The 26715-nt window shown below is 35.0% G+C and overlaps 1 pseudogene; it reads left to right on the top strand.

The window, feature by feature from the left end:
- The first annotated feature begins 5459 nt into the window (after positions 1-5459).
- Positions 5460-26277, top strand: LOC141522932 (ankyrin repeat domain-containing protein 26-like; annotated as a pseudogene).
- The last annotated feature ends 438 nt before the right edge of the window (positions 26278-26715 follow it).

Raw genomic sequence — 26715 nt, 5'->3', positions numbered from 1 at the left:
TAGCCAGATTCCCATCCCCAACAAATGCTTGTCCAGAATCCACTTTAAGAGTTCAAGTATAAGAACTTACCTACCTTCTGAAATAGTATTAATTGGATTGTGTGTATTTGTGTGTGTGTGTCTGTGTGTCTGTTTGTTTTGAGCCAAAACCTACATTATACATTTCTACTTATCATTCCTTTTTACACTAAAGTCAAGCTAAATAAATTTGATTACTCCTCTCCCATGATATCCCAACTTTTATGTCCTCCCGACATGTTTTTCCTCTTAAAACTAGCTATCCCCAATTTCAACTGATGAACATACAGCATGGTTTCTGACCCCTTCAACATCATGATCATTTTCTTCTGGAAGGGCTTCAGTTTGTTAATATCCTTCCTAAAATGTGTTGTCCAAAGCTGAAACAAAACTATAGAGGTAAATACATTGTTGTTGATGAGTTAAGTCCTGGCCAGGTCTTTGTGATCCCATTTGGGGTTTTCTTCACAATTACACTGCAATGGTTTGCCATTTCCTCTATGCTCATTTTATGCTCAGCAAACAGGCTGAACTGACTTCTTTGGTATCAAGCCCTGCTTACTCACCATCACATGGTTAGTAAGTGTCTGAGTGTGGATTTGAACTCACAATGAGGAGTCTAACTGTTTCAAAATCTAGCTCTATCTATTGTGCCACCTGCTGCCTAGTAAATGCTTAGAATGGTTTAAATTTGATTCTTCTGCTCTCTACCAGACTATAGTAATTCTGTCATAAAAGAAAACAAAATTATTCTATCCTAACCTGTTTTGGAGACACTGACCTAAAATTTAAAGAATTCAGTTTCTCTTCCCTTTGAAAACATAAATCACAGTTGCCTTTTCCAGTCCTTAGATGTCTTCCATTTACTACAATTTTTCATATATGAGTGGCAATAGCTAAGTAATCACATTGCAAATCTTTGAATATCCTAGGTTGTAATTCATTCTGATTTTTTGATATGCACTTATTGAGGGTATCTAGGCACTCTCTTGGGATTCAATATAATATGCATCACTTTTGTTTCATCTTTCCCAATTAAAAGGTTGTTCTCTCTGGAAGAGAAAACTGAACTAAAATAAAAATTGAGTAGTCTTAATTTTCTTCATCAATTATCATTTATATCACTTACTGTGAGGATATTTTCTTTGATATTCCTTATGTTCCTAATATAGGTTTGTTTTGTTTTGTTTCATTTTTGAGCCTGGATCTCAAAGTCTTGCCCATGAGTCACCCATGGACTCAATCCCACTCTTTTGATCTCTGATTCCACCCTAGACTTGATTACTCCATCTTAGGCAGCCTACTAACTCCACACTTCCAGGAGCTCACTATATTTGTGTTGATTTGGAGTGAACATCCATTGGCTTTATCCTTACTGTCCCTCAGAACTCTTCTGCCCTGTGATAGTCAAGCATCAACCCCCACCATTCTAGGGATTACAAGCAAGAGCTAACATATCTGGCTTTACCCAAAAGAGGTTTTATGGTTTGTTTGTTTAGGTTTTTTTTGGAAGGCAATGGTGTTAAGTGACTTGCACAAGGTCACACAGCTAGATAATTATTAAATGTTTGAGGCCATATTTGAACTCAGGTCCTCCTGACTCCAGGCCCAGTACTCTCTCTACTGCATCACCTAGCTACCCCTCAAAAGAGTTTTGAAAAATCTTTTGTTTTCTTTAAAATTCATTATTATTATTCAAATTCTTAACCCTCCTCTTAAATGGCATCTATCTACTCCTTTGTTCATTTTTCTTTACTTTCTCTTGCATTCATCTTTGGTGTATTTTTTTAATCCAAGTTTGTTAGTAAGTTTCCTGTGCAGCTACATTAATCTCTTTAGACAACTTCTCCTTTTCTTCCTCACACTATATTATAAAAATTTCATTTTTGAGAGTATGCTTTTCCAATTGAGCCTAATGTCATGTGAAGACTTTTAGGCCAATAGATCTTGTTAATCATCTGTCTTAACTAAACAAACCCTCCCCAAAACTATATTTAGATTTCCCCTTTAAAGGTGATTTCTATCATTTCTACTTCAGCAATCAATTCTTCCTTTATATAATCTGGTCCAGAATTATAAGTTGAGCTTGTCATTTCCTCTACTTTTTTTTAAACAATGAAAGTCTTAATTAATGAAGATGTAAGGGCAAGAAGAAAATGACTTTTTGCTTGGGATACAGCTATTAAAATCATAATGATGACCCTTTTCTAATAGAAGAGAGGGTCCTTACTATTTCACATTAAGTGGAAGCCAGTATCATTTGAATGTCTATTATCAAATAAGAAAATCAATTCCCACAAAAGGGTTCCTCCCAACTTTGAGGACTTCAAATTCACTGAGTTCTGAGTTCTGTTTGATAACTAAGCCTAGTAGTGTTCATTAAATTAGGAACCTCACAAAGCACCCTGTCAATCTATCTTTCAAGTATTAAGTTCTCAGTGGGCAAGCCAATTTCTCATTTTTCCCCTTTCTTCATAAATAAGACATTTAAATGGAGATTTTCAAAGATCACATCACTTCTGAACTTCTGGATCAAGTTTATGGCAGATCTTCAGTGTATAACTTACCCCCCAACCATGCCCCACTCTTCTGTTCTAGAGCCTTGTATTTTAATGTCGGTTGTGTCTGAAGTGAGATTTATTTGGGGAGAGGATGGCCATAATCAGCTCCCTAAAATTATTTCAAGATTCCATTATGAACTTGAAAACTGTTTGTATAGGGAGAAAAGCCAGTCTGACTTTTAGGTCTATTCAGGAGCTCAGGAGATACCAGCATTGCTTGAAAGTTAGGACCTTGCCCAATGTCAGGCCACTATTGAAGGAACATTGCATCCCTCACCACATTGCTAACTCAATCAGCCTCCTCTGCACTGGTTTTGGACAGGAGGACAAGAAGATGGACTTACCTCCTTTCCAGGGGGACCAAACTGTACTTCCAGCTCAATCTATCTGCATCTTCTGTTCCTACCTAGTTCCAATTCTACAGAACAAGATGCCCTCATGCCAGCCATTCATTGGTGTCCCTCCAACTCCACTTTCCAGCCTGCTTTTTGCATGTGGCTTCCCCCTGCCCCCCCCCCATAGATTGCAGGCTCCTTGAGAGCAGGGACTATCTTTTTATCAGTTTTATTCACGCATTTTTATCCCTAGCTTTTAACACATAGCAGACACTTTTTTGTTATTGTTCAATTGTTTTGATTGTGTTTGACTTTTCATGACCTCATTTGGAATTTTCTTGGCAAAAATACTGGAGTGATTTGTCATTTCCTTCTCCAGCTCATTTTACAGGCCAATAAAGTTGAGTGACTTGCCTAGGTTCACACAGCTAGTAAGTGTCAAAGACTCGATTTGAACTCATGAACCTGAGTCTTCCTAATTCCAAACCTAGTCAGCACTCCATCCACTGCATCACCTAGCTACCCTTGTAGACATGTAATAAATGTTTATCAAATTAAATTGAATTGGATTGGGTGGGGTATTGCCATTTCCTGGGGACCTTCTTTCCCATTCTTTCCCAATGTTCATTAACATTCTAAGATGTCCAGCTTAAGATTCACAAAGCCTCTCCCCCCTCCTATGATCTTAATTGTCTTGCTCTTCTTTTGTATTGAAATATATTTGTGGGGAACTTTTTTTTAGAGGGAAGTAGTATATTTCCCTTGTGGGAAATGTTGTGGGAAAAGGTGGTTCCTCAGGAGAAATATGTGAATATTTTGTGCTTTGGGGTAGGTCAGAAAAGTTGGAAACAAACACAGGACTAGGCAGAAGTCTTGGAAACTTCTGGAAATTGACTTTCTCCTCAGGTGCAGAAGATTTCAGGGATACCTATACAAGAAAAATGACTGCTTCTACATAAGAGAGACCATGTAGATCATGGACAGCATATGCAGACATAGAGGAATTGACATGTTAAAAAAGATAGAAGTAAGACCAGCCAATCATGGATCCTAGATAGCAAGGGTCTGTGCTGAAGGAAAATATTATCTGCACAGAGTCCTGGAGAAAACAGCTAATGTTAGACAGGGCTGATGAACCAGCAATGGAAGGATGGAGAGCCTCAGTGGGGAGAAAGATCAACCAAGTATGAAACCATGTGACAGAGAAGCAGAGGAGGGGCCACAAACGAGGGACAATGAAGCCCAGAATTACAATTTGCAGGGATAAACCTGGACCAATACATTGACTCAGGTGGACTTTTCAGGTTTAAGGGGAAAGGTTGACTCTTAACTTCAAGGTATATTGTCTCATGTTATTTTACATAGGCTATCTTTTACTGTCTGTTCTTACAAGGTTTTGTATAAAAAGGAAAGCTGATGATTTATGCAGGTTTATTTTATTTACTGCTACTTGATAAAATTATTGTATCAATTAAATTTTTAGTTGAGTCTTTGGGATATTCAGTTTCCCCAGAAAATTTACCAAAGGCATATAGAGTATAAGTCTGAAGGGCTGTAGAGGTCTCTCTGAGAAGTGAGAATTGTTGTGATTTTTTTTATGGGCTTGGATAGAAATCTGTTTTCTTTTTTCCTGAGGGTTTTCTTGTCTGTATTCTATGTCTACAAAAGTTCTTTTGTGGAGTAAATAAAATTATGCATTTAAAATTTTTTAAGGCAAAGTACATGCCAAAATGTTGAAGACTTACTTTGGTAAGAAAAATGATCCAGTTTCTGACGTCTTCAGTGTTTCCTTGCAGCACAAACCAGAGATTTCAAGACAAATGAGACATCAAAGTTCTCTAGATTTTTTGGAGGTGGAGAGAGTCAGAGAGATTTTCTAAGTAGTATCCCCAGAACTGTCACTTTGTTTTCATGTCAGGAGATACCTGGACATGAGAGTGACACTGATGTAGTTTGTTGTCATTCAGTAATTTTTCAGTCTTGTCCAATTCTTTGTGATCTCATTTGGTGTTTTCTTGGCAGAGATGCTGCAGTGGTTTGCCATCTTTTTGTCCAGCTCATTTTATAGCTGAAGAAACTGAGGCAATAGTGACTTGCCCAGGGTTACACAGCTATTAAGTGACTGAGTTCATATTTGTACTAACTCTACAACACTATCCACTGTTCAACCTTTAATACAGGATTCCAAAACTGTTCCAAACCAAGAGAGATAGAAAACATATAGGACAAGAGAATCAAGATCCAAAACAATCTTGCAAGTCTAGGAAAATATATTGATTCTAAAAAGAAAAAGGTTTAATGGTAATAAATTTAAATGTAAAAGTTGGATTTAAAAAATCAAATGTAAAAGTACAGGGAAGGTGATGGAGGGAAATGATTCTGCACCAATTCATATGAAAATTATCGGAATATTTTTAGTAGATAGTAGACAGTGCAAACCTAAGTTACTCAACTCCCCAGGGCCTCAAGTAAAATCTAAGCCTCAGAATTGGAGAGTGGACCTCAGGTAACCATCTAAGGTTCAAAATTGGAGAACAAGGACCAATCTGCATTACCAGAGGTACTTTACTGACAGTGAATTCCTTACATTGCTCAGTCCCCCAAATTAATGTCCTTTTCCTTTAGAATTCAGATCAATATGATTAAATGGCATTATAATCCTTGTTTCTACTGAACTATGATTTTAAAACAAGAAATTTATTCTAGATTTACACTGAAACAAGAGGAAGCAAAATGACTCAGTGCAGAAATGCTGTTTGAAAAAATAAGAAAACAATCAAAAAGCAAAGAACAACAATATAATAAAGAAATGGAGCTAAAACAGCAACTTGAACTCTCTCTCTTTTAGAACCCTTAATCTAGAACGGAGAACAGTAAAAAGTTATCTGAAACAGGTAAATTGGAATTTAAAAGTTGATATTTCCCTGAGTGTGGAGAGGCAAATACTGTAAAGACTTTTAATCTTAAAAAAGTACTATAATATTTAAGTATAGTGTAAGAAAGTTAGGTTCAATCATTCAGAAATATTCATTCATACATAAAAAAAGAAAAATAAATCCTTTTCTTAGCATTGGAATGTAAAATTGGAATGTAAATAGCCATGAAAAAGCCATGATGGACCCCAATACTTTTCAAAATATGTTTGACAGAAGAGAAATCATTATAGTGTAGTATATAGACCTCAAATCCAGGAAGATTTTGGTTTAAGTGTTTTCTCTGAGTCATCTTGACTGTGAGATCTTAGGCAAGTAATTTGACCTGACCCTCGACCAGAGGAGTCAAACTTCCAAAAGCTGTCCACAAAACTCAGCACTTGGGTGGGTTGGTGGATATTTGACATCACTGCTCTAAGCAAATCTCTATGACTTTAGGTTCCAGAAAAGGTGACACCCTTCATTAGTAGAGGGAATTTCCTTACTTGCAATTTCTCTTGGCCAAATGACATTGAGATTCAAATACCTTTCCTGTGCCTTATATTCCACCATACCACACATCAGTCTTTCAGAAAAGTTTATTGTTCTCCAGAATGTTTAGTCCATCTGTATACAATGAAAATCACCTAAACCATTCTAAATGGAAGAAAAGTAATGTCTTGCTAGGCCGGATAACTGTTCCAAATCTATTGGATGATATTCAGTAAGAATGAATATATAAAGTCTTATGCTTACATACAAAAATCTAGTTTCACAAATATAAGTTGGGGGAAATGTAACACTATATCTGAAAAGATGTGGGCATTTTCATGAATTATAAACTTAATTTGAGTCAGTAATTTGGTAACCATAAAGCTAATTTAATTTTGGATTGCATTAAGAAAAGCATTGCTTCCAATGAGGAGGTAAACAAATGCCTCTGTACTCTGACCTTATCAGATCTCATCTTTACTATTTTGTTCATTTGTGGCTACCACAGATTACAGCATCTAGTAAGCAAGATGCCAAACAGGATGAAGAATGGAATCAAATTCATGAAATAGGAGGAACAGTAAAAAGAACTGGAAAAGTTTATCTTTGAGATCAAAAAGAGGGCCCCACGAATTGTCTTCAAGCTTTTGATGGAGACGGTCATGTGGAAGAAATATTAAGCTTGCCTCTTCTTCATCCTTTAGGATAGAACTAAATGAAAAGGATAGAAGATGCAAAAATATATATTTGGGGGGTTTATATTAGGAGGAATTTAGTAATAGAACCATCCATAAATAGAAGGAGTTGCCTTCAGAGACAGTGGCTTCCTTGATCTGTGAAAACTTCAAGCTAAGGTTGGGTAAAGTTTAGTAAGATTCAGGTAGATAATAGTGGATGTGGATTTAATTGAATAATGTTTCTTTAGAACTCAGAATTCTATCCCTGTTTCCTTTCCTCTCCTCTCCTCTCCTCTCCTCTCCTCTCCTCTCCTCTCCTCTCCTCTCCTCTCCTCTCCTCTCCTCTCCTTTCCTTTTTTGTCTTGATTTTTGCCAGGCAAAAGTGGTTAAGTGGCTTGCCCAAGGCCAAGCAGCTAGGTAATTATTACGTGTCTGAGGCCGCATTTGAACTCCGGTACTCCTGATTTCAGGGCCGGTGCTTTATCCACTGCGCCACCTAGCTGCCCCATCTTTTGTCTCCAATAACCTATTTTTATTAGATTTTTTTTTTGCTCAGCAATTATCTTTGCAATTTATTAGATTCTACATTCTACTTTAAAAGGAAATGTTTTGGGGGTGGCTAGATGGATCAGTGGATAAAGCACCGGCCCTGGAGTCAGGAGTACCTGGGTTCAAATCTGGTCTCAGACACTTAATAATTACCTAGCTACGTGGCCTTAGGAAAGCCACTTAACCCAATTTGCCTTGCAAAAACCTAAAGTATATTAAATGTTTTTACTGACTTTTGAAGAAAAATGATTAAAAATGTTATGAAATTGTTGTCTCCAGGTAGAAGAAGAGCAAAATGACATTCAAAGACAACTTTTCTATGGAACTGAGTACCAGAACTTTGCAAGACAGAATTCTGAATAATCATGTTTGGAAGCAAAAGGAAAGAAAAACAGTTGCTTCCAAAATGACTCAGAGTTTGGAGGTATTCACTTTGGTGGTTTTCAAATCTAAAAGTTGGAATTTGTGTTCTTCATTTTTGGACATATTTGTCATCCTCATTTGATCTCACTGTAAGAGACAAACAATAATATAACTGTGAACAAAATCAATGCAAGTTGGTTGTTTTGCTTTTGTCAATTCTTTTCTTTGGATTGAATGATTCCAGAGACCCAAGTGAACTACTGAAAAGAGGCCCTGGTTCTCAGTAGAGTCTCTGCCTTATCAGTTTCACTAACCCTTAAGGAGTGAAAGCAATGCAGCCAGCTAGAAGGTGACACCTCAGGCACAAACCATTTTTCTTAAGGGATTTCATCTTTTTTGCCTTTCCAGGCCAGAAATTAAGGATTTCAAAACTTGGTAATAGATTGTTCTGTATCACCTTGTTGTCTTATTTCTATTTTATGAAAGAGAAGAAATAAAATAATTGCAACAAGAATAAATTTCACTTCGATTTTTAAAATAAGATTATAAACAATACAAAGATTCATTCATTCACATTCATCATTGGTCAACATGATAAAAACACAAGGTGATCAACTGCCAAATACAGGATTTTTTTCCTTTTCTTTCTTTCTTTTCCAACAGTGATTTTAAGAAAATCATTAGGATTGTTGGCCCTCAGTAAAACTTTGGTGCCTGGGGATCAAAGTACTTCATTTATCTCAGCTATTGTTTCTTTGAATATACTTTGCTTCTTGACACCTTGGAGTTTATTTTTAATTACTAAGGAAATATCAGAATGCACGATTTTATTTTGAGTAGATTTATTGAAGGGATCTCATAGAATTGGGCTTTTAAGCTTTGTGATATAGTTTTTCTCCACCAGCCCTGAATGGGACCAAATGTTCCTGGAACAGCTTTGCGATGGAAGTGCAGCAACAACTTTTTATACTTTATCCTCAATAACTCTTTTATTATTATTTTACAATTTGATGGATTGAGTTAGGTTACCATCTATAGATGTCACTCTGGGTCTCACTTTTCTCATCCCCAAAATGATAGTTATGGACTTGATAACAACTAAAAGGGGTTCTATAGTAATGTTACAGAGTTATCAGAAAACAGATTGAGAGACTATTATAACTTTATTAGTCTGTAGCTAACATAATTGTACCATGACAGTGACTCTAATTGTTGAACAACTGCAATTCTTCAACACCTAAGAGGAAATAATCTATTGTAAAAGAATATAGATCTAGAATCTGAGGAGGCCTAAATTCAGATACTGTTTCCAACACTTACTAGGTGTGTGACAATGAGCAGGTTATTTCCATCTCCTGACCAGTGTCCTCTTCTGCAAATGAGGATAATATAAATATTTGTCTCATAAGGGTGTTGCAAGACCTAAATGAAATAATATTGGAATAGAATTTTGCAGACTTTAAAAAGACCTCTATAAATATTTGATATTGTTATTTTTATGGTAACTATAAAAAACCAGTTTGGCATAGAATGGATACAGCAAAGGCAATAAAATATGCTGAAAGGCAGACACAATTGGCAAAATATGCTGTAGTTTGTATCATATAGTGAAATGCCCATCTCTTTTGTAGACTGTGTATCTTACGTAGTCTTCTGATTGATGGAACATTTTTAAAGTCTGTTCTTTGGGAAAATTGAGTCTGACAGAAAGATGAAGTAAATGAAACTCCTTCAATTTGCTTTTTCTTTGAATATACCTTGCTTCTTGACACCTTGGTTTATTTTTAATTACTAAGGAAAAACTAGAATGCACAATTTTATTTTGAGTAGCATTTTTTTTTCTGTTTATTGTGTTTAGATTTCTGATAGCCATGGAAAAGAACTAGCTATGCTGAAAAAAGTTCATACCCTACAGGAAGAATTTACCTCCCTCAAACTGGAACTAGAAGGAATAAAATTTAAGAATCAGGGAAAAGACAATCTATGTACAAAAGAAAAAGATTTTTTAAAAGCAGAGAATGATGATCTTACAAAGGATTTAAAACTGAATGAAGAAGCATTAAAAAATAATATTCCAGTACAGTGAAAAAAATAAATGTTCTAACATCTGAAATAGCAATGTTGATGTCTAAACTGGAGATGGATAAGCAAAATAGAGATAAACTAGAGACAAAAATCAAATCATACCATTCCCGTCTGACTTCTGCTATTCGTGATCATGAACAGAGTGAAACATCGAAACTAGATCTCGAAAAATTCTTCCAGGAAGAACGAGCACAGTCACATCATTTACTGGACTGATTAACTTGTGAGTTATCTAGTCTAAGAGATAACAATGGCGTCATTTCTCAAGAACTTTGTAAGGCTAAAATTAAGATGAACAGTTTAGAAAATCAACTATGCTTTGTGCAAAATTCTCTCAGAGAAAAGACACTAGTTTTAGAAAACCCCCAGAGTGAATTAAAGCAGACCCAAAATAGAGTAAAGAAATTTCAAAATGCAGTTCAAATGGAAAAAGAAAAATTGTATCACTATCTTGTTAAACAAGAGTCCATCCAAGAAAGTTCTGCCCAAATCCACTGTGAAAATATATTGCTTCAACAAGAACTTGAAGATGTCCAACACCACGGCATCAATAAAGGAAAGATAATAAGTGAGGTTCAAGAACAGTTCAATGATCTCTTGAAAAAAGTTCGTGCTGATAAATAAAAAAAAAAATTCTTATACTAGAAAAGATAAATACCGAGTGAATCGGGGTGGCTAGGTGGCATAGTGGATAAAGCACCGTCCCTGGAGTCAGGAGTACTTGGGTTCAAATCCAGTCTCAGACACTTAATAATTACCTAGCTGTGTGGCCTTGGGCAAGCCACTTAACCCCATTTGCCTTGCAAAAAAAAAACCTAAAAAAAGAGTTAATCCATGAATGTAATCACTTAAGAGAGCTAATGTGTAAATATGAAAATGAAAAAGAAGAAAGAGAGGTAGGACTTTAATAACATTTGATAAGCATTTGTAAATTTTACAAAGATAATTAGAAATTTAAATTTTCAACAGGCAAATGATGTTGTCAACTTTTGTTATATAAATTCTGATTTGCTAGGACTTGGAAAAATAGCAAGATAAAAATCAGCCTTAGATAAGATGACTTACTTTGTTTAAAAATGTTGTGTAGTCCTTGAAATTTTAAGGGTAGCATTTTAACTTAATAATTGTGGATAGTCAATCACTTGTAAGTAAATACTGATGAATTTTAATTATACTAAAACTAAATTTAATACTACAATAGAATAAATTATTTGAAATACATAACCTAAAATTTATGTTAGAAATAATATTATTCACATTAGACATCTGAATTGAGATACTGTCAAACATAGTTACCTTTTTCATACCTATTTAAACATACTTATCAATGTGACTAGTTTTGAGCCAAACAATTTTGAACTAATGTAGAGATCTAAAACACTAAATTACATTTTCAGTGAAATTCCAAAAAACTAGCAACTGCTTTCCTTTAAAATTTAGGACAATAGACTATTGTTCTGCATTAAATATTGATTTTTTTTTCTGTGTGGTAATACTAACATTTTATAAAAATATTTTTGCCTTCCCATTAAATAATTATTATTCATCTGACTTTTTTTATTGATTTACCTAGCACTTTTTACTTAATGTCAAGTAAAATTGCAGTTTTTGGAAAAACTATTTCCTTTACTGAAGATAAATAACTTTTGTGAACTTAATAACAGTTCTCATTATCTGTGATTTCTCATATATTCAATGGGTGGTGACAAGACTGCAAACTATTTCCTGGGAAGCAACTGTATATTAAAAACTAGATTTTATTTTTAGTGCATATGATCATGTGTTTGAATCTAGTCATTTGATACTGAGATTTAGTTGTGGGTAGTAATTCAATTAATTATACCAATTTTTTTCCTATAACTATTTTACATTGCCTTCTCTTAATTTGTGTCTTTAAAGTTAACTAGACTGTAGTTAAATTTATTTTACAGGATACTTAATCTTATCTAATAAAATAGAAAATTCAAATTGTTTTTGTTTTTTTAGCTTCATTTGGTATTATGAACATGTCCTATAATTTTCTTTGCTATATACTGAAAATGAACAGAATTTTTATAGCATGTACTTATATACATGAATATTTACACATGCCAATATGTATTTGTGTTGTGTGTGTGTGTGTGTGTGTGTGTGTGTGTGCATTAGTAGATATTCCGTCTAGGTTAAGAGAATGAAATGACTTCTCTTTAGCAGTGACTTTGCACCATACTCTGTATACATAAATGAGAAAACTACCATACTTTTCTATAGATTCCTCTTTTTCTGTCCATTGACTGCCACCAAGAGTGTAATTTTTATCCTAAAAGAAAAAGGTATGGCTTTGAAGGTTTGCCAAGTACAGTAGATGTGACTAGTAGCTAGTAAACCCTTCCCCCACCTCCACCACCACATCAATCTCGTCAAGAGTTTTTACCAAGCCTCACGAGTATATCAGTGTAAATGATCATTTCTAGGGGACTCTATGAGAGGAAGGAAAACTCAACTTTTTCTTATGGATGTCTTCTTTATAAAGCCAGGTACAAAGAAATAATGTGTTTAACTTTTCTAATAAAATGGAAGGGAACAATCCCTAAAATTTCTGTCAAGTGTAGGAAGCTGTATATTCTTGCCTCTTTTGTAAATTGGATGTTTTATCCCTTATATGGTTCTGGAGGAATTATAATTCTCAAAAAGATGGTATGAAACCAAACTGAACGCATTGCTTTATAAGGAGAACACTGAGCACGAAGAAAGATGGAATTTGGTCTGTGCTGAATGGGGGGTAGGTGCTAAAGTTAAAAAGAGCTCTGGAGGCTCAGAAACTAAGTTCAAATTTTTATTTTTATTTTTATTATTATTATTATTATTATTATTATTATTATTATTATTATTATTATTACCTTGAGCAACTCATTTAGCCTCTTTTAAGCTTAGTTTTCTAACCTGAAAAATGAGGTGGTTGGATTATATATGTCCCAGAGGCATCTAGTTCAAAAATTTATGAAACTATATACTATAGAAACTAAAAATTCAAGAATTTAAGTTGCATATGCAAATACTTATATCAATTAATTTTGAATGTATACTTTAACAATGATTTATGAAATCACTAAAAGAAATATGGACATATTCTCTTAGGGTATAATGAGAAAACTTCAGCAAGAAATTACTGATTCCATAAAAAAGCAATCCATGACTGATGCTTCTCTAGAGGTTATATCACATTATCAAAATGATTTAGAAGAAAAGAAAAAACAACTACAGGAGGAAGTTGATCAATTCAAAAGTAAAGTATGTATGTAAAAATCATTAATTTGTTATTGTCAATAATTAAACGTTTTCAGTTTTAACATTTCTTTTTTTAACCAATATCATCATATATTTTCTGAACACTGTGCCTGTCATTTGAACTGACTTAGGAAAAGAAAAATAATTTCCACCATTTGTACTTTCTAATTGGAATAATCGTGGGACTCAGATAATTTTGTTTATTTGTTCTAAAAGAAGGAATGAGGTGGTTTTCTAAGTAACAATAATGATTAAATAGTTTCTATCAGCTTTATTGTCAAAAAACCCTTTACATGCATTACCTCACTTGATCTCTGTTATAAATGACTCATGAATACTTAGTCCAGGGTGATTAAAATGGTTTTTATAATGATATCTTAAGAAAATGGCATGGCTCCAAATCCCAAACTGCAAGGTCTTTTATGATGTATGAAAGGCTATGTTCCTGCTGCCTCATGCCAATCATAGCTTGGTGTCACAATCTGATTTTCATATATTGGGTCCTAACATTTCCCCTGCCCTGCTTATTATACTAATGAGTAAGAACAGCTATTACCTTGAGTATGCCCAAAGAAGAAGATCAAGAATAGCTCAACTTAAAAACAAGTGGGGCAATCTTATCTGTTTTAGATCAGATTGAGGTCAACTGCCCATAAGGCATCAATATAGGCAGACCCCTAGTTTTTATAAAATACTCTCCTCCAACTCCTCCCTTCACATTCTTGTGGAACCCCAACACCCACATATTCCTCACAATTTCTAAAACAATTTTGTGAAGTACAAATTATCTATCCAAATTACTCCTTAAATAAAAGGAAAATTGTAATAACAATAAATTGTACATGGAAAGTGAAATAGGATGGATTATCTCATTATTACCCTATAATTTATTCATCCTGATCTCATCATACCCAGTTATGCTATTCTTCTTGTTTAGTTCCTTGTACTTGCCTATCTGTGCTTTGGATTCAAGATCTATCCATTCTTCCTTGCCTTGCTTCTCTAATTCCACTTTCACCTCAAAGAACCTTTTCATTTCCCCAAAGTATTATTTTTTTGCCATAAACCTTTTTGATTTTTAAGCTATATTAATTTCAAATCTTCTGAATTACATGTTTCATCTGATATCATATGACTTAGTATTTAACTGTATATTGGTCTTATAGTGTTCACATTTATTATCAAACTATTGTTTCCTATATCTGTGTCTTTGTTCCCTAACTAGATTGTAATTACTTGAATACAAGGATTATTTATATTTCATTTCCATAAAACTTCCTTTTCACACCATGTTGCCAGTAGAATGTAAAATTACAATTGTAGTAGTAACAGTGGCAGCAGTAGTAGTAGTAATGGTAGTAGTAGTAGTAGTAGTAGTAGTAGTAGTAGTAGTAGTAGTAGTAGTAGTAGTAGTAGTAAAATAGTAGTAGATAGCAGTAGTAGAAGTGCTGGCAGTGGTGATGGTGGTGCTGGTGGTAGTGGTAGTAGTAATTAATTTTGCTAAAAAGATATTTTAGGATTGGATGAAAAAATAAAGTACATGGTTATCTATAAATAGGAGCATTTACTATCATTGGGAATCTTTTCTTTATTTTAAGCTTAAACAAGACATTTTCCATGACACTGTTAATGACCCCGAGAGAATATATTTTTTACTATTTGATACCTAACTAAATATCACTATTTACCAGACAGTTGACAAAAGTCAGTACTCTAGTCACATTTCTCATGGAGTCTCTTAAAAATCTGAATAAGAGATACCTTGTCTGTGGAGAACCTTCAAGGCTACATTTTGCTCAGCCATGTTAAATGCTTTACTAAAGTCGATAAAAAAAAAACAGAAGAGGGGGGTGGAGACAAGATGGCATGAGAGCAAGAATTTTTAAAAACTTGACTCCGAAAAAACTCCAAAAGTCATCAAATTATGTCTAGCCAAAATTTAGAGGGACAGAACCGCCAGAAAGACTAAGCAATACAAATTCCCAGTCCAAGAAAACTTAGAAAATCCATAGATAAAGTCTGTTTTACTATGACTGTGTGGGGGTGGGGTGTTGGAAAAAGTGGTAGCCCAGTGGAGTGAGAGTAAACCAACTCTAGCCTTCCAGGAACAGCCCACAGGGCTCCTGGGTCCATAGCAGAGGGGATAATTTCCAGACCACTTGGCCCAGGAGTACAGCTTGAAGGGGCAGTGAGAGAACTCTTCCTCACCAGAGTGAGTGTAAAGCCCTGGCTGGTGCTATTAGGGTCAGAGAAAATTCCTAATCTCCAAACAGACACTCCACACGATGGAGATTCAATAGCAAGTGTTTATTAAACTAGCTCAAGCTAGGGTTCCATCGTAGGACAGGGCTAGGATTCTGGAATCCTGAGTAAAGTGAGGAGAGCCCTTTGTATGGTTCAGTCGGGGAGTTCCAAGCATCTGCTGGTTGTCTTGAGATGGTGAGGCATGTCCTTATTGGATGCATATCCTCGGGGAAGTTCCCCCATTGCATGGTCTGAGAGCTGACAAGGCAAAAACTTAGGAGTGGAATTTAGGCAAAAGTTCACAGGTTTCGACATTCAGGGTCTTACAGGAATTTAGGCAAAAGTTCATAGGTTTCGACACTCTGGGTCTTACAGTGCCACCTGGAGATGACCTGCAGTGGGAACCTGTGGCAGAAACCTGTGAAGCCATCCAACACTTCCAGATCACTCAGCCCACAGACCATAAGGGGATGGGGAGAAATTGCAGTAGTCTTGTCGCTCTCCCTGCTGTTTGCCCACACTCAGATCCAGGTGGCATTCTAGGGTTCCTACTATGATAGAAGAGCAGGGATCTTCCTCACAGGTCCAGGGCAGAAGGGTATGTGCTTGTAGTCATCCACAGACCAAAGCACAGACCAGGAAAACAGTCAGAGCCTCTCATAAGACCTTGGAGTAATTAAGGTCCATGTTTGTTGGGGGCCCCCCCAACCCCCTGCAATGTCTTGGAAATGTGGTAAATCAGTTATAAGATGAGGAAATGAGAATCTGACCATAAAAGATTACTCTGGTCCCATGGAGGATCAAAATAAACACTCAGAAGATGACAAAGTCTAAGCTTCTGTAAGATAAGCAGTTAAAAAAGGGAGAGATGACTGTGTTTGAAGATAGTACTTAAGTCCTCTTCCCAACATAAACCAATACTTAGTGCAAATTTCCAGATGTTTCATACAACTACATTAAAAATTGTATTTTAGATAATTGAATAAATATAAATGATTAAAAAGCCATATCTGAATAGTAGCTTTTGGAAAGTCTGCTTTTCTTTAAAAAGCTAAAGCAAGAAGGTTCATTTTACATAATGCCCAAGTTTCACATTAACCATTTTTAACATTATCATCTTTGGTATAGTGTATTGACTTGGATTATGGAAAATTTAGTCCAATTCACCCACTGTGACTAGCTACAAGACCGTAGCATAGTTTCTTAAAACTCTTTGGCTCAGGGTAATTCTGTAGGATGTATAGTTATGCATAGCAATGATCTACATTGATGAAGTGTCTTATGTTACTGAAGTCATAAATCTTTCACATATTTCATGTATTGTGCATGTAGCCATATGAAATGAAAATGGATTGAATATAGTGGTGTTTGGAATGCAAAAATATATAGCTTTGTTTGTGGGTGCGACTATTTGATGGACCAGTGAAAACTCTGGTGACTTTTTGTACTTATTTTAGTACAGGAATCCTTATTTCAGATTTAAGTAGAAGATTGTAATTTTTTTTTGGTTTGGATTTTTTATAGGTGAAAAAATCTGAAGAACACAACATACAGTCACAACAGTCTACTAATGAGTTAGAAGACCATATACAAAAGTAAGAGTTAGTAGTTTAGTGTTCCTACTAATTATAGAGCAAGCACAAAAGAAAAATCTATAAATTGCTATAATGGATTCATACATAAGATAGAAAGCTAAAAGGTATTTCTTTTGTTCAGTGGGAGAGAGGAATAATTTACTTAGCTCTGGCTTGTTTTGAGATAAATAAATGACTGACTGACTGAGTGACTGGTTGACTGAATGAATAAATGAAAAAGCATTCCCTAAGCATTTTGCAGCCAAGTATTGTGGAAATTACTGGAGATAAAATTGCCAAAAGGCAAGTGTCTGCCCTTAAGAGGTACTTACATTCTAATAGTGGCCAGGGCTTGGGATACTTGGGTCCTCAAAGTTTCAGGGATGGTGAACAAGGCTATAGAAATTAAATTGAATTCCATACAAAATTGAACCTGTGCTAATTCATCTATTTCCCCCCTCAAGAACTAGGGTAGAAGCAGTCCAATCACATGTATTAGGGAGCCTGCCTTCTAATAATGAAAATCCAGACATCTCCTGGGGAGCTGCAAGATTCCTTCCATTAAAGACAGAACTCTGGGGTACCTAGTTTCTTGGCCTGAAATTTAACATTGTTCATAATGGGGCAGCATCCTGCCTTTCCACCCTTCAATTTTATTATTCCCTCTTTTATGACCTTGGTTCTAGTTCAGCTGAACTATTCTCTGTCCATCAAAACATTTCCTGTACTTTGCCACCTCCATCCAGTGCCTGTAATGTCCACCTATGCTGTCTATATTCATCTTCTCTGGAGTCCATTGTGAACTCTATTGTTGATAATGAATGACCTTCACCATCAAACTTTACAAAGCACTTTCTGTCTGTCTCCTAATGCTCTTATATTCCAGTTATATAAGAACACTGACCATGGCTTATCTAAATTTTGCATTCTATCACAGCCATTAGGGGTAAGCACTTAATGCTTTTTAATTGAATTGTAATCAGATTCAATTTGATGAATTGAATTGAATATAGCAATAGACTACCATCCTTGAGATATCTGATCCTCTGAGAGGTTAGAGTTCACTGCCTCAGTGGCAGAAGAGAATCTCAAATAATCAAATATATTTTCCAGGACAGTAATTCAGCTTTATTATGATTTAAGTAGGTTATTGTGGGCTTATACTGAAATTCTTGTTAAAAAATTTAGTTCTAATGTGGGGGGAAAGAGAAGGGGAAAATGCATTCCCTGTTCCAATGAGTCATTTTAAAAAGTATCTTTTGAAATCCAATTTACTTTTCAAATTAAGGACTGCCTAGATCTAAATTCATGAAAAAAAAGTTTTCATGAAACTTTGTATTTTCATCATATTAAATGATATCATTTATGTTTAGTGGGCTAGAGCATTTAATTACTTCACCAGCTAATTTACACATATCTGCATTTAAAATAATAAAAGCTGAAAATGGCATAAAACTTTTTTTAAAAAAATTTATTTCTGGTTTTATTACTGAAAAGTATCTTAGGTATTGCAGAATGACCATAATCATTTGGGGGAATACTCTACAATGAAGTGGTATAAATGAAGAACTGACAGAGATTGTACATATTTTAAAATAAGAGATGAAATTATTAGTGAGGCTACTGTTTCTTTGTTTTTATTTTCACAGAATATTGTTAGATTTAAATTTGTTGAACTCACATACTCTTTTTAGTTTTATTGCTTCTAAATGACTGAATATAATTTGAAGAAATGGGTCACAAACAATGCTTTTCAATTGCATAATATTTAAATTATGGAGTTTGACTTAATTATTCTGTTCCTTCTCACAGATTTGTATTTCTCTAATAAATAATGATTTAGAGCAATTTTTCATATGACTAAGGATTGCTTTGATTTCCTCATCTGTAAATTGCCTTTTTATAGCCTTTGACCATTTGTCAATTGGGGAATGGGTTTTTTTTTTTTTTTTGAAAATTTGGCTCAATTATCTGTATATTTTAGAAATGAGTCCTTTGTCAGAAATACTAGTTGCAAAAATTGCTTCCCAATTTACTACATTTCTTTTCATCTTCGTTACAGTGGTTTTATCTGTGCAAAAGCTTTTTAATTTAATGTAATCAAAATTATCTAGATTGTTTTTAATAATGTTCTCCATCTCTCCCTTGGTCATAAACTACTTCCTTTTCCATAGATCTCACAAGTAAACTACTCCTTGATCTTCTAGGTTGTTTATAATATTGTTTTTAATGTCTAAATTCTGTATCCATTTTGATCTTATCTTGATATAGGGTGTGAGGGGTTGTTCTAATCTAAGTTTCTTCCATACTAACATCAAATTTTCCCAACAGTTTTTATCCCAGTACCTGGACTCTTTGTGCATATCAAACAGCAGAATATTAAAATCATTTCCTGCTATTGTACCTAGTCTATTCCACTGATCCACCACTCTGTTTCTTAGCCAGTACCAGACAGTTTTGATGACATGCTTTTATAATATAACTCTAGATCTGTTAAAGTTAAGCCACCTTCGTATGCACTTTTTTTTTCCATTGAATACCTGGAAATTCTTGACTTTTTAGTTTCTCCATATGAATTTAATTAACTTTTTCTAACTCATTAATTTTTGGAAATTTTGATTGGTAGGGCAATAAATGGGTAATTTAGTTTTAGTAGAATTGTCATTTTTATTGTATTAGCTCAGCCTATCCATGAGAAGTTGATGTTTTGGGGTCTAGATTTTTATATTAAATTTTTTTCTCTATTAACATTATACAATTCATATCACAGAAAATCTCTTAATAAATTGTACTAAAAGTGCTTTTCAAATACTTGAAACCATTGTCAAGTGGGAGAAATATTAGACTTGTGAACAAAAATTGCAAAGACACAAATTTAGATTTGATATAAAGAAAAACTTTCTGACAACTATAATGATTCCAAAAGAAATAGGCTGATTCAAAAAATTAAATGCTGGAAATTCTTTTAGCATCAATAATTCACAAGGCCTCTTAGAAGTTCTGAGCTCTGACTTCTTCTGTAATCCTAAAAATGAAAAAAAATCTTCCCAAATGAATGACTTAAATAGCAGGAAATAATGTGAAGAGCAGTACTCTTTATGAGAGTTTAAAATGATGAAAAACAAATACATTGACAGGTTTAGTACAAGGTAATCATTATTAATATTTCAAAATTTCATAATATAACCAGAGTTAAATGGTTAGGACATTCTCTCTAAAAACAGAATTTGAACTGGTTTGACTGAGGTCACTAGTGTTTTTTCAGTCCACCATTCCAATGCAGTATGTCCCTATACGTTGCTTTTCTATTTTAGGGAAAGAAAGTTTTTTCCCCCTGCTGGTAGAATAGTATGTACTAGATTGACTAATAGTATCTGAAGTTACTACTTTTTTTAAGATTATAATATTTGATGATATTGAAACATTTTCCCAACTCTTAATATTTTATACCATGATGCATCAATGGAAAATGTTAAAGCGGTTTCAAAAATACATGTAAATAGGGTGAAAAACAAATGAAGCGCTTTTTAAACCCAAAAGTGTTAAGTGTTAGCCACTAGTAGTACTATTTTCTTTTCCTATAGTGATAAGTGGCTTAAAATCATCCATCTTACTGTCATTAAGTTTCCTAGTTGAGGTCTGTGTCTGCATTTCTCATCAATATTTACTCAAAAGAATTTACTACTTAACATTTATTGAGTTATTTACCCTTTGGAACCTAGGATTATCACACTTTTTAACTCAACCCTTTTTTTCAGTTAGTCATCTAATGCCTGGGCTGAAAGAAAACAGGTAGGAAGCAGCTGGGGAGCAGAAAGAGGGCCATTACACAATAGAACCTTTGATAAATGTTGTATATTCCTTGGGGACTATCACCAGAGTTTTGTAGATGTAAAAGACTATTTTCTCTGGCTTTGTAATTGAACATCTCACCTTTCAAATTAGTATAAATTCATTTGTGTCTATCACCATAGAATCGGTGTGCTCATTAGAATGATAAAAAGTAATCTCATTTTTCCCCAAATTCCTCTTAAGGAATTTTTTAATTTTGCTATAGACCTAACATGACTTAAGAAAAATTTGCTGATATCTAGTATCAACTTTATTGATATATCTGCTCACTGTCTAGAAGTGAGGTGGAAGCTAAAATTTCTGGGTGGAAAAGACACTTGAAAAAATTAGAGAACACAAAAGTCAATAAAGAATCCAGTGATATATGCAGCTTATGCAGACTGAGAGTAAGTAATAAAATTTCATAATCTCTTCTTTCACGTTTAACTTTGTTTTTGATTTGTAAATTTCCCTAAATAACCATTTTAGGAAATGCATTGTGTAGCTATATTGCAAGGAGAATTATAAATTTTATTATGGCTTGATTAAACCTAAATTAATCTTAATAGTTTTAAATTATTGAAAGACCTTTCTTTTACTTGTGTAATTTACTAACCTGATATTTTATACAAACAGGTTGAAGACCTTACACAACATTTAGAAGCAGCAACTTCAAAATGTTCACAGTTGGAATCAGCAAATCAAAGTCTTCAAGGACAGTCAATTTCTATGAAAATGTTGCAAAAGAAATGCGACAAGATGGAAAAAAAAAACAAAAGAAAGCTGGAAGAAGAAATAGTTAATCTTAAGCATCATTTACAAACTAATAACCTGGAACATAGTGAAACAAAACATTATAAACATGAGATTGAAGAACAAGCATGACAGGAGATTGTAGAAAAACTAAAACAAGTTAACCTAGTTCTACAGGTTGTTTTTATCACTACTATGTTTCTTAAAATATTACTAATTGAAGGGAAAAATCAGTTTACCCATTTTATAAGATCATTTCAAATACTAACCATCCAAGGCCTGATTGACCGATCCATGTACTTTACTGATTATTGGCAGCTGTAATTCCAGGAACTAGCCATTCCAGGAACTGTTTATCCTCGAAAGAAGTTGGCTACCTCCTTCAGGATAAACAATTTAATTAAGAATATGCCGTTTACGAGTACATGACCTTCAGCCGGTCAAACAATCTACAGATGGTTTTTTTAAATTTATTACTGAATACTGGAACTTAGCCCAAGCCTTGGCTTTATGCCTTCTTTGTCCTCTAATGTATAAAAATCACTTTCGGGTTGAAAAACACCGAAGCCTCTCCCATGGAGCTGACGAGTTGCCTGGGATTCTCCCCTTCGGATCTCACGCTGAACTGATCCGGGGCTTCCCCAGCACTGACTTTGAGAGATGGTGTTCCCCAGAAGTGGTGATGTTTTGTTTTTCTTTTTCTTTTTCCTCTATCTTAATAATTATTGAAATAGTTTTAATACTCTGTGTAATTTTGTATTGTTTGTGTCAGTGTCGTTTGTCTTATTTTCCTATTCCTTGTTTAGTTTAATGAATCCCTATTAAAATTTGTTGTATGAGAGTGTCATTTTGTGGGAGCAGATCCACGAACACTTAAAATCACATTACACTAATCTAAATGAAAGCTTAGAAGTTTTTTTCTTTTTAAAATTCAGAATATCTTTTTCAATTTCTCCCTTTGCAACCCTTTCTGTGGTTTTAAAAAAAGAAAATTATAGTCTATGAAATCATGAGTAAAAATAACTATATATACCATCATTTCAGTGTTTCAGTGTAATTGCCATAATTAAAATAAAATTGAAGGTTTGTTTTTAATTCACCAAGTATTTTAATTGTAACAAGGTATTTTGGAAGATTGAGTTAAAAGCTTTTTAGAATTATACCTTTTGCTTTTATAACAATCTAATTATATTAGCACAGAGATAAGAAGCCATGACTAGCATCCAATGGAGAATTTGTTTTTTTAAGTTGAAATTTAAATCAGCTGACTTTGATTGTATTTTTGATGTAGAATCTACTTTTAGAAATTCAGACTTGTCTTCTGAATCAATGATTAAAATTAAAATGGAACTTTACAGAAAATGTTAAGAAACATACTTTTCAGGACTGAATTGTGAATTTTTAACACCATTTTTTTTTGTTTTTCATTGCTTTAGACACAAGCAGCATCCCAAGAGATCTTGGAACAACTAAGAGAGAATAGAAACGCTTCAATAAGAAATCAGATGGAGCATCGAATTAGAGATCTGGAATCTGAACTCTCTAAAATAAAAAACTCCCCTCAAGATTCTACTAAAGCAGAACTAGAGAGACACAAACAACTTTATTCTGAAGAATTAAAAATTAGAAATGGTTGTTAAACAAATTGGAGAGGTAAGCCCAAATACAGATATTAGGACAAGAATACTTAAACTCAACACTTTACCTTTTACGTTTTCCATTTTGAATTTAAATCCTTAAAGGACATATCTATGACTTCATTGAGAAATGGTAGTAAACTGTAGAGATTGTACTTTTATAAATATTAGTAAATGAGATATTTTTAAAATATTAACCAAGGAAAAAAGAATTCCGTTGGACACTAGAAAGACAATAGTCTGACTGTAGAGAATCTGCCTTCAAATCTTACCTCTGATGCTTACTACTGTATATATAAACTCAAGCAAGCTTCTTATGTCCCTTAAGCCTCAATCTATGACCCTTTGAAAATTATGTGTTTCTCAGCCTGCCTTATTTATATGCTAATTATTTCTTTTTGCAGATGATTCCTGCCAGCCTGCGCGCCAAGCCTGCTGGGAAATGTAGTCCTAGCCAACTTCCTGTCCGAGATTCACGAGCCCTTTCGGGTGAACTTTGACCCGCTGTCCTGGACCTTTGTCACAACCCGCCCCTTCCGCGTTTAAGGGGAACTCCTCACAGCTTGGGAGTGGACGAAAGCTGCCCAGCAGGCTCGAAAAAATAATGAGAAGTGGTCAGTGATTAAAGATTCAACTTAAAAGTGTACAATGAAAAAGAAATAATGTAGCATATAAATACTGCACATTTTTAATGGAGATTGGTTGTTGCACTGCAGAAGACATTTAAAAGATGGGAAAAGGGGCAGCTGGACTCAGGAGGACTTGAGTTCAAATGTGACCTCAGACGCTTTCTGATTACCTAACTGTGTTGCCTTGGACAAGCCACGTAACCCCATTGCCTTGCAAAAAAAAAGTGTAAAAATGAGAAAACAGCTATAGAGATGTTGCCCGATTCACAAGGAAAATAAGTATCTCAGGGTTCAAACCTTGCTCCTTGAGCCCCAGGACCCTCTTTATTCCACAAGGCCACTATGATCCTTGCCCTCATCCCACCTCACCCAGGAAACCTCTTCAAAGAAGATAACATTCTGATGGTACTCATGAAGGCAGCTCATGTTTGTTTAAAGAATTGGAGATTGGAGCAGCTATGGGCACAGTGGATGGAGCACTGACCCTGGAGTCAGGAGGACCTGAGTTCAAATGTGACCTCCAAACACTGTAATTGCCTGGTTGTGTGGCCTTGGACGAGTCACTTTACCCCATTGCCCTAAATGCATAAAAAATTTTTAGGTTTTTGCATGGCAAATGGGGTTGGTTGGCTTGCCCAGGGCCACACAGCGAGGTAGTTAGTGAGTGTCTGAGACCAGATTTGAACCCAGGTACCTCCTGACTCCAGGGCCAGTGCTTTATCCACTGCGCCACCTAGCCACCCCAAAAAAGTTTTTTTTAAAGAATTAGAAATTGTACACTGGATGGAGCACGGGCCATGGAGTCAGGAGTACCTGAGTTCAGATCTGACCTGACACTTGGTAATTGCCTGGCTCTGTGGGCTTGGGCAAGCCACTTGGTGCCATTGCCTTGCAAAAAAAAGCACCTAAGAAAAAAGAATTGGAAATCGAGGGAAAGCCCATCAATTGGTAAATAGTTGAACAAATTATAATGATCATAATGCTTTCAGATTAAACCTAGAAGGAATTAAATGAGCTGATATAAAGTGAAGTGAGCAGAACCAGGAGAACATTGCATTTAACATTGTAGTCACTGCTGCTTAAGTTGGGTTCTGCGTATGAGGAATCATTCAGATTCAGGAAAGCAAGGGTAGAAATAAAACAAAAATTTATTAAATAAGTTACAAGACATAGGAAGGGAGAGGGAGAGAGGGGGAGATAGAGATGGAGATAAAGAACAGCCAAGCAGCAGTGGCTGGGCCACAGGTCAGAGAAGACTGGCCACCCAGAGCTGGAGTCCAATCCCGGTTTTTATGTCTTGCCTCTCATCCAGAGCACAAAAGGCGAACTCCCTTTTCACATACTGGACCAGGAATTAGGTAGAGAGTGAATCCAAATTTTACATTAAACAATTAGTGATACATCAAGAATGGGGGGTATCCACCCAAGCAGCCTTTAAGATTACAGATTGTTCCTGTTACAATCATAATTCTCTACTTCTAACCAATTTACACCTCAAGAGTAAGTGTTAGTCAATGTAAGTCTCCACCCAAATTCTACATTCACAATTCTCTTCATCTTTCCCCTGCATTAATATGACTTATTTTTCTCTGGTGGGATTAGTGGGAACTTGGCCGTTGTTGAACAAATAAAATTAGTCACATATCTGGGTGATTAATTATCTAGAAACAGTTGAGTTAAAGAGAAAGGTGGAAATCATGAAAAATATAATATCTGTTTGCCTTAGTTTCATCCATTTTAGAAACAGGAATAATAACAACAGCCACTCACAGGACTATTGACAGGATGGAATGAAATAATATCAGTAAATACTATCTGTGTCCTTACCACTGTGTAGTACATAGCAGGTGAAAATTCTGAGTTCTTTCCTGTCCTGTATGATGACTTACTAAATACTTTTGTTGCAGGGAAACCTGGGCATGGGATTGGTGAGATCAGTTGGAGGCAAACTTTCTTTGCATTGTAAAGAGTATCTTCCTTGTCCATCCACACCGGAGGGCCTGACCTTCAGCCTGACTTGGATTGCATTGTTTTGTGGGGGGGCAACCAGGAAGCACAGACCCTGGAAGACTACCTAAAAGAGAACCCTCAAAAGGTAAAATAAACAATGAGGGACTTGGTCATTCCCATGGACTCTGGGAGAGAATTTCAGGAGATCCAGGGTGGGGTTTTGTTCTCTTTTACTTTCCAATCTCTTGGCCAACTGGCCAACTGGCCTGGCCAATTCAATCAGCAATCCCTGTGGTCTTTTTAAACTCTTTTTTAACTTTCCCATTACTTTCTTAATATGCTGTAACTTCCTCTGATAAATTTCTATTTTCTTTCCAAAAAAATAAATAAAATAAAATATTTTTGACTCCATTTCTAATATATGTACCAGTCTGTTAACTTCTCAGATATGGTCATATCTGATTTTCCACAATTTATGTATCCTTCACAAGTGGCATTCATATAAGGATTCTTTAAATTGCATATTTTTTTATCCGACCAATACTTACTCTTTGCCTCATCTGGTTTATTTTACCTTGCTAATAGCATCTTAACACTTAAAATGTAGTCTTCTTTTGGCAAGGCATTGGCGTTAAGTGGGGCAGCTAGGTGGCACAGTGGATAGAGCACAGTCCCTGGAGTCAGGAGGACCTGAGTTCAAATCCAACCACAGACCCTAAATAATTACCTAGCTGTGTGGCCTTGGGCAATCCACTTAACCCCATTTGCCTTATAAAAATCCTAAAAAAAAATAAGACAATTGCTGAAAATTTCTAAGAAAAAGATCATGAAAGTAATA

The sequence above is a fragment of the Macrotis lagotis genome, chromosome 4 (genome assembly GCF_037893015.1).
Source record: "Macrotis lagotis isolate mMagLag1 chromosome 4, bilby.v1.9.chrom.fasta, whole genome shotgun sequence".
Taxonomy (NCBI): domain Eukaryota; kingdom Metazoa; phylum Chordata; class Mammalia; order Peramelemorphia; family Peramelidae; genus Macrotis; species Macrotis lagotis.
The sequence above is the reverse complement of the archived record's forward strand: the minus strand, read 5'-3'. Positions and strand labels throughout refer to the sequence as shown.